This window comes from Schistocerca gregaria, chromosome 2 (genome assembly GCF_023897955.1).
Source record: "Schistocerca gregaria isolate iqSchGreg1 chromosome 2, iqSchGreg1.2, whole genome shotgun sequence".
Lineage (NCBI taxonomy): Eukaryota > Metazoa > Arthropoda > Insecta > Orthoptera > Acrididae > Schistocerca > Schistocerca gregaria.
Genome location: NC_064921.1, coordinates 514353033 through 514362646, shown reverse-complemented (window position 1 = coordinate 514362646; position 9614 = coordinate 514353033). Strand labels below are relative to the sequence as shown.

The 9614-nt window shown below is 40.2% G+C and overlaps 1 non-coding gene across 1 annotated transcript; it reads left to right on the top strand.

The window, feature by feature from the left end:
• Window positions 1-8619: 8619 nt before the first annotated feature.
• Trnaq-cug (transfer RNA glutamine (anticodon CUG)) lies at window positions 8620-8691 on the top strand. The gene has a single exon. It is a non-coding gene; the product is annotated as a tRNA-Gln (tRNA).
• Window positions 8692-9614: the final 923 nt, after the last annotated feature.

The following is a 9614-nucleotide window of genomic DNA, read 5'->3' as shown; positions in this document are numbered from 1 at the left end:
CCGTTTCCCTTTTTTAATTTGCTAACCTACCTGTCCGATTAAGGGATCTGACATTTGACGCTCCGATCCGTAGAACACCAGTTTTGTTTCTCTTGGTGACGATGTCCTCCTGAGTAGTCTCAGCCCGAAGATCCGAATGGGGGACTATTTTACCTCTGGAGTCGGTGGATGACGTTTCGGTACATGGGTTCCTATGTAAAACTTGATCTACTAAGACCGCTCTACATCCTCTAGAAATGTGTAGCTAGGATTGTGAAACCCTGTGCAAGTGCTTGATACACTTAGACATTCTAATTTTTTTGCTGTAATTATTGTTCTAGAAGTCCAAACGTTTGTTTTCGGACCAACAAAAAAATACCATGTGTAGTATGCGAATAAATAAATAACTGATATATCAGTTGACATGTGACAATAATTTTGAAGACGAGCATAAATTCATATCAGTAGACCACTGAAACAAACTACTTTCCGCAATCTAATCAAAGTCAGTGAATGACATCAGCTACAGGGGGAGAGGGGGGGGATGGTATACTTTGCCTGAGATTACCGTCTTGACAGTGGTAGAGACAACGTGTCTTACACGAAAATCTGTATGTCGCACGAACTTACTCAAGTGGACTGATAGACATTAAAAATTTATATATATAGCGACTAACTATACGCTGCTTCCAAATTTATACCCTCCTGTGCCAAATATAGCTAATAAAAATTTTAAAGGCGCTTCTGATACAAAGCAAGAACCTTACCAGGCCATGGGATGGAACGGTACCCGAACGCAGGTAATTAGCAAATTCTGTCGTGGCTCACCTACCCTGCTTGAAGTTGCTGGTGACTAACCAAGGCCACTAGCTGCATTCCAGACGGATTCGCTGGAACACGCCAGCAGCGTCAGAGCGACCGTTAGCCGCAGCTGCTGACGCACCACATCGCGCGGCAGGGCACTGACTCTGGAAGCTGTCCTCGATTCCGCAAAACGCAGCGCCTCTCGTACCACTGGTTTTGGTTTCAGTTGCCGTGAGTTCCTCCAAGAATGCGTTACTGTACAAGGGATTATCTGTGTCATCGTCCGTAGGACAGAATGTTGGTCTCACCGGAAAAGTGAATGAATAGCACAAATCGTGCAACCATACTCATAGTTTTATAAAAAGTATTGAGTAAGATCTTGTAATTGTGTTCTAGGAAGTCAGGGCTCCAGTTGCGCTTCCGACAAATTGATTTAGATGTCCAAAGTTTTCCTGGCGTGGTTCATGACCTTTGTCTTTTAAGAGGAAACCTTTGTTCTCGATTCCGTTTTGCCGCGTGGGATTAGCCGAGCGGTCTAAGGCGCTGCAGTTGTGGACTGGTCCCAGCGGAGGTTCGAGTCCTCCCTCGGGCATGGGTGTGTGTGTTTGTCCTTAGGATACTTTAGCTTAAGTAGTGTGTAAGCTTAGGGACTGGTGATCTTAGCAGTTAAGTCCCATAAGATTTCACACACGTTTGAACATTTGATTTCGTTTTTGTGCATCGTCTGTTGACAACTATGCTATTGGGGGGGGGGGGGGGGGGGGCGCAAAGATTGAGAAGACGAACCAAGAACGTATGGAAATATGGCAGGCTACATCATTTCAGATGTTAACGACAGTGTAGGTCTCCGGAAACATGGTGTTTACTGCTTCCTGAGCCTATGAGAACTATCAAGGAGATTTGCCAAGAGCATCAGCCCGAATAACGTTTACATTGTTCACAGCTGCCTCAGTGTCGCGCCTGTAATTATTACTACAGGCCCCACGGGAGCCCAGATGAAGGTCCTTCGTTGTAAAAGTACTGCCCTGACTTTCCTTATCCGTGGCAGGGTGCATATTTCGATCGAAAATGAAAGACAGGTAACTGTCCCCGAACACTGGACGAAGTTAATCATCAAAAAACCTCGATGAGACGTGTAAAGTGATTTGTCCTCCAAAGTTCGTAGTAACAGTGTAGGACAATCGAACTAACGATGTCTGAGAACCTACTAGTTAGAGATGATGTATTCAATTCAGGCTAAGCTCCGGGTTCAAGTAGAGGCTACAAGAAACGATTAAGATCACGTCTTTCCACGTCAGTCGTCAGAGACGAGGTACGTTTTGGGTTGTGCGTTTTACAGAATGCATACGGCGATGTGCCCCTGGGGTCGAATTCAGGTATAAAAATCGGCAGACAGTCCCTCAATATTTACATTAAATCGCTCGACGAACAACTACCTGAAATTGTTACATGCATAAACGTTATCATAAACACACTGGGCTTCCGAAATTCTATAAACGAAAACCAGATCCAATATCTACGAGCTCCCTACAGTTTGTGGAGGTTTCCAGTGGCTACAATGCAAATTCTGGAACTGGAAATTCTCCCACATACATTCCCAGTCGAGAACTTCTCTGCCCTAATCTCAGTACACTAAGATTTGCCTAAAAAGAACAGAGTTCTCGTAGGATCTCAAATGATAGCCTCTTTTTTAGAAAAACAGATGAAAGGAATAAAATTGGTCAGGTGTGAGTAGAGCTTGCCCGCCGAGGGCTCGAACAAACTTAATTATGTATATAGACAGTTCATCCATTCTGAAGCACACAGTTCAGTACACGTTGTTGAACATGGGATTCCAAACTAGACGTGTTCCTAGGCTGACTCAACGAGATCGTCAGTTACGATTGCAATGGATACGAGTTCGACGATGTAAGACAAAGGGTCAGTGGAAACGTGGCAGATCGTTGCATGAACGGGAAGGAAACAAAATTAGGGTCAACGTTCCCTTGACAACAAGACCATTAGAGACGATGGACGGATGAATCACGCTTTTTGGTACACCAGTACAACTGTTGTCAACCAGTAGAACGGCTGGATTATACATCGGACCAGTAGCGTGCTATGGAGGAGAGTCACCTAGTCTTCCGTGGGACCAGAGGTATAAGGGACAGTCAAACGAAAATGGGACAGAGGGAAAGAAGGTAAGTAAACTGTTTATTATTTCAAAAGTAACCCCCCAAAGCATTTAATACATTTACCCCACTGTGAGACTAGACGGCCAATGCTTTCATATAAAAACTTATGCAGTTGACTACGGAAACATGATTGTACCTAGTCGTGTACCTTTTTCTCCGAAGCAACTCGACGTCCAAAAATATGGTAACTTCATGGAGAGAGATCGGGACTCTATGGAGGACTTGCGCTCAGGTCCAAATGAAGCCATGGTCGAGTCGACAACTTTATGTTGCAGTATAATTTGGGTAGATACATTTCCATTATTTATGCACATTATGTTTCATCCTCATCACCATTCTTTTTGCCAACGGCCTCGCCGCAGTGGTAACACCGGTTCCCGTCAGATCACCGAAGTTAAGCGCTGTCCGGCTAGGGTAACACTTGGATGGGTGACCATCCGGTCCGACGAGCGCTGTTGGCAAGCGGGTTGCACTCAGTCCTTTTGAGGCAAGCTGAGGGGCTACTTGATTAAGAAGTAGCGGTTCCGGTCTTGTAAACTGACATACGGCCGGGAGAGTGGTGTGCTGACCACATGCTCCTCCATACTGGAATCCAGTGACGCTTGTGGACTGAGGATGACACGGTGGCCGGTCGGTACCGTTGGGCCTTCGAAGGCCTGTACGGACGGTGTTTAGTTTAGTTTCCATTTACTGTTAGCCATACAGAGCACATGATTCCTTCCAGCTTGGTAGTTATTAATTGTAAATTTTGTGACGCATCTGCCAGGAGAGCAATGTCGTTAGAAAAATACCCGTAAACCTACATTATTCATTCCATCGTATACCCATGTTGGAGTTGCCCATAGCTTTTCTCATTACTGTTATTAATATGAAATGAAACGGTGGCAAAATGCATTCGTATTGAGGCCTGTCAGACTGTTAAGGTAAGAGTGTAAGTAGGCTGTTTAGGTTTTTATGTTGGTAACGCCACGTAGGGCTCTATATGAAAATCACTGACTGTGCTGTGTGAAGTCTGTGGCTGGTTGGCATTGTTGGAATAGTCGCTATTGTAGTGTTGGCCAGTTGGATGTGAACAGCGCGTGGCGCTGCGCAGTTGGAGGTGAGCCGCCAGCAGTGGTGGATGTGGGGAGAGAGATGGCGGAATTTTGAGAGCGGATGATCTGGACTTCTGTCCATTAGAAAGAGTAAAATTGTAATACTGTATATCATGGACTTATATACATATATATGATGACTTTTGAATATTATTAAGGTAAATACAGTGTTTGTTCTCTATCAAAATCTTTCATTTGCTAACTATGCCTATCAATAGTTAGTGGCATCAGTGGTTAGAATCTTTTATTTGACTGGCAGTATTACCACTTGCTGTATTGTAGTAGTTCGAGTAACGAAAATTTTTGTGAGGTAAGCGATTCACAAAACGTATAGGTTATTGTTAGTCAGGGCCATTCTTTTGTAGGGATTATAGAACGGCAAATTGTGTTGTGCTAAAAATATTGTGTGTCAGTTTAGTGTTCATCAGACTAAGTAAAGAGCGAAATGTCTGAGTACGTTCAGTTCTGATCAGCTGTTTGAAAATGAAATAACGTAAGGGGTTTATCACCAAAGTCATTCATAAATGTTTCTAAGGGGAGGTTTCAAGAGGTGTTCCAATCTTTTATACTTGTGGAACAACTCGAACCCAGATGTGGGTCAGGACAGGAAACAGGTGATCAGAAGTTTCCTATAGGATTACAATATTCCACAACGATTTTCAGTGTATACTGTCAAAAGCTTTTTCAAAACCCATCGAGTTCTACATGCAGTATACAGTTTATTTCTATGCATATTTGTTCAGGGGATGAGCTCCCACTGAGTCATATGACAACGAATGATATATTGTGAAAGTCACAATTCAGAGTTCTCAACGGTTCCGATATTGAGACAGCTATTACACATACAGCCATAATGAACTTAATCGATTAGTTCATTTATTACATGTTCATTGTATATTCTGATCTATTATAATTTTAGAATGTCATAATAGACGATGACAAATGGCTCAAACGTATCTTCTCTAGCAGATTTTTTTTTTAAAATGTTTCATCCCCACCCTAGAAGGGAGAATGGTGAGCGTTTGGAGAGCTCCGATTTTTATGCTGTACATTTTCTTATTTTATTCTCGTTTGACTCAGATTACTGATAGATTTGGAAGGGCAGGAAGGTATAACTCTCTCATGCAATTGCTTTCCTTCGTGTAACTGCTAGGAAACAAAGGGTGTCAACAGAAAACAGACTTGTATAAATATATTTGCTGTCATCCAGCTAAGAACTGATTGTATGCTGTGCCTCACAAGGTTCCATATTAGGACCTTCACTGTTTCTTGTGTAAGTTTATGACTGTACTTCAAAAATATTACTAAGTGCTAAATTTGATTTTGCTTGCACATGATACAAACAGTCTGATAAATAGCAAACTAAAGGCTACTATTAGAAAACTCTGTTAAAGAAATTTTCAAGAACATTAGTAAATACTTCCCAGCAAATTACACATTTTAAACTTCGAAATTACACAGTACACGCATTTCAGAACTTTTAAGAAATCTACACCTATCGTATGAATAAAATACAATGCCAAAAAAGTACATGAGTTCAACTGTTATAAATTCATGGGATTATAACATGATAATACATTTAGTTGGGAAGAGCATATGGTAAAACTACTGCTATTGCCTAAATAAAGATGTATTTGCAATGCGGATGTTGTCAGACGTCGGCAGTATAAAACCAAAAACGTTAGCATACCTCCCTTGCCTTCATTCCATAGCGCGATATGGCATGATTTTTGTGTGTGTGTGTGTGTGTGGGGGGGGGGGGTGAAGGGGTGGGAATATAACTGATCAAGACAAGCCAAAAAATACCTAGCACAAAAGCGTCTAATAATAATTATTTAGGTGGAAATTCAAGAACTTCTTGTTGAGGTGTCTCCAAGGAACTGGGAATTCTAGCTACTGTTTCCCAATACATCTATTCCTGAATGAAATTTGTCGTAAGTAATATAGCTCCTTTTCCAACGAAACGCAATAAAATAAATAATAGTAATGTATATAAAAAGTGGAAGTCAGTTATTTTGTTCCACATATACGTCTTTTATTCAAGAACACACGCTTTTAATAATTTGTTACCAGCAGTAAAAAATCTAAAAATGTAACTATTAATAAATTACAAGGTAAGAATAGCTAAAAGAAAATTTTAGACATCAACTCCCAGCCCGTCGACGAATTATTTTAGTTGAACCAATAAGTAAGTTTCGTAAACTGCTTTCTCTGTTATAATGCATGGCCACAATGGCCTAATTACAACCTAATGAACTTCAGTGTTTATAAAATACATGTTAGGGATTAATTTGGTACTAACTTTAAAAAATATATATTCCAGAATTTCAACTATTCCATGTTCTATTTCCGTAAATATATGCAATACACAGGATGTCACAGAAGTCTTCTCCTGGTTACAAACATTCATAAGGCATAAAATATAGCACCCACACAAATACTTCTCATCTTGAATTTCATGTGACGTAATCAAGTTCTTGGGTACATACATATTTACTGTTACTTTGTGATTATTTACATACAATCTTTCTGGGAAGATGGATCGAGCTTGGTGGTTCCATTAACTAGCCTCGGCGATCCCCAGACATAACATCATTCGATTTCTTCCTTCGGTGTTATGTGAAGGAACCGGTTATCCAAATACCACTGAACGACAATGCAGCACTACAGCGGAGAATTACTGACGTCATAAGGATAATCCTCTTTAGTCATAAGGATAAACTCTTGTCCAAAGTGGAAACGGAATATTGCCTGGATATCCTTCGGGCAACGAAAGTAGCACACGCCAAAATTTAGTAATTGTGTGTACATACTAAAACTTTAATATGTTACTTGCATTTCAAGATAAAAGATATGTGTCACATTTTCTGCCTTATGCATATTTGTAATCAGGGAAGGATACCCTTGCCATATTTCCTTGAGAATCTGTAGAACAGAATATAGATATACCATCTGTTTTCACTTATTGAATGGATATTCTCTCAATATATTGGGGTGTAGTTAAGATCTGCGCCATCTATTTCATCGTAGCTTGGGAACATAAGTAATTGTGAATTCATCATTCCTCTTAATTTCTATTACTTCTGCAGATGAGTGTGGTGGCTGACAAAAGAGTCCCACCACAACTTCTATCCTGTTCCTCATAACTGTTCTCGCCTCAGCTATTTCGTATACACACTCAGTTCTCATTGCAGCTGATTTAAGATTCTTGTGTACTGTTACGATGATTCAACCTCCCATCCCTAGGAACTTAGCTTTGCAGTTGAATTTGTCAGGAAGACCTCATTTCTATTAATTTCTGGTTTCCGTCAACTGTCGATGCGATGTGTTGTGCAAGCCTTACATCTTTTCAGCAGCGCTTTAAAATATGTCACTTTTTTAGCCAATACTTCTCCAGATGATTAGTAATAACGTATTATTCTTATCTATTGGGAGAATTTCTCCCGACCAGGTATGACTGTTTTCTAGCCATCAGATTCAGATGACAGCTCTAAAAGAAAAAGGTATAGTGCATTCCAACCACGGCTGCATGAGCTTCATTAGTAGCACCCTAAGCCGTTTAAGGGTACCACGCTGGATAACCATATTCTGGCATCCACCTTGCCGCTATGCCAAAGATACCCCAAAAAAGGATTCTATGTGTAAATAGGCATACGTGTTTCGCTTATGAACTCAGGGTCAAGGGATTTCTATGTATCGAATGTTTCTACGACCGGTATCGTCCACGGGAATGCACTAAATCTTCCTGAAGAATAAACATAAGAATAGAAAATTAATTTAAGAATTGATGTAAGAATAGAATATAAGAATATGAGAAATTAGAATGTTTGTAATCCCAGAAAATCTATACACTCGTGTAGTATATAATAAATGTGTGCACTTATGAAACCTATTTGTTTTAAAATTAATATAGTGCGCATCTATCCCTCAATTTGATAAGAAATATTCGTGTACCAACCTTCTACGATTGTGTAAAGATAAACTAAAAAAATTTATGAAATAGATAAAAGAATTAATCAGGTTTTCGAAAACGGGGCGCAAAAGTGAGATCCCGCGACGCTACGATTTCGACTCAGATTATCATGCGCTAAAGGGTTTCTAAATTACTTCGAAAACTGTGACTATGGCTTTACCAGAAACCGTCGAATATCTACGGATATGCTGAGAAACATGTTCGCTTATTCTGATACAACTTTCACTGAGTGAAGTCTCTAGGAAATCGGATTATGGCATTTGCCGTGTTTTCCTCGTCACTATGCACCAGTGGATGAAATTTTGAAATTGCGTACTTGTTTGACTAACCATTACGACAACTACGAGAGTAAGATATGCAAGGATCTTCCCCTCTGCTTTCCCAAATGCAGTGCGCGGTTGCAGAGAGCTGTGCGCCTCTCTCGCTGTCAGTGCGGGCGGCTGGGTGCGTAACTCACCCGCCCCCACCTGTGAACTCTTTAAGCCACATCTGCGCGGCACTGTGCGACACTTTGCGCAAGGCACAGTGACATTTTCTAGTATAAACAGAGGGTACATTACGATGAATTCACTGAGGGAACGCTGTAGTTACCACAGGTCCCATGGTGTAATGGTTAGCACTCTGGACTCTGAATCCAGCGATCCGAGTTCAAATCTCGGTGGGACCTTAACTTTTTTTCAGTTAAGATTCCGCGCAATCTTCTTCGTATCTATAGCGGACAGATGTTACCTAGGGCGTAAACGGCCCGAACGTCGTCACAAGCTTATCTTGAAACAGCAGCCAGCCACAATTACGGTTCTAAGAAGTTTGTTTAAAGTGCAATATTACTGGCTTCGGATTTCTTACAAATGTCAGTAACTGAGGTCCTTTCTTTCCTGCTAGATCCTCACTTTAAAGTCGTCATTGGGTTTGTACACCAAGACTCACAAGAACGTTTTCGTTCAAAATTTGTTGAACTCAAGAGTTGTCGCCACATTTTATTCATACTAACTTAGCCCCTACAGCCTCGCTCGCGTCTGCGGAATAATTAAAATAAATGTAATTTTATAAATATGTTAGCTCTACAGAAAAACTAATGTATTAAAGAATCTTTTCTTTTTCTATGCAGTTAGCACAAAGCCAATTTGTCTTAGCGTCTATTAAACAGATTTCTTTTAATTCACAAATTGCAACATCATCTAAACTTTTCACATTGATTAAACCCACAGAATCATGGTTTTCTCCAAATGTACTTCTGACCAACAAGCGATTCTGTAACTGGAGTCGCAGATTTTCGTCACTCTTGCCTTTTTGGATAATCGCACAAAAATTTCCTTATATCCAACCAAAAAGTGAAATAACAATTTAGCTTTAAGACTCTTTTAATGTAACAGAATATTTTCTCAATAACTTTTATCTCCTCTTCCAAACTATTAGGGGTTTAATTTCCAAAAATAGTGTAACACGTTTTTTTTTAATTTCTAAGAGAGAAGCCAAATACAAATTTTCAAAGATTTAGCTTTGAAAATGTTATCATAATGAAATATTGTCATAAAACTTTTCATCCTTTATTTCATTTCCTTAGGATGCTGGGTTTCCAAACGTACTGAA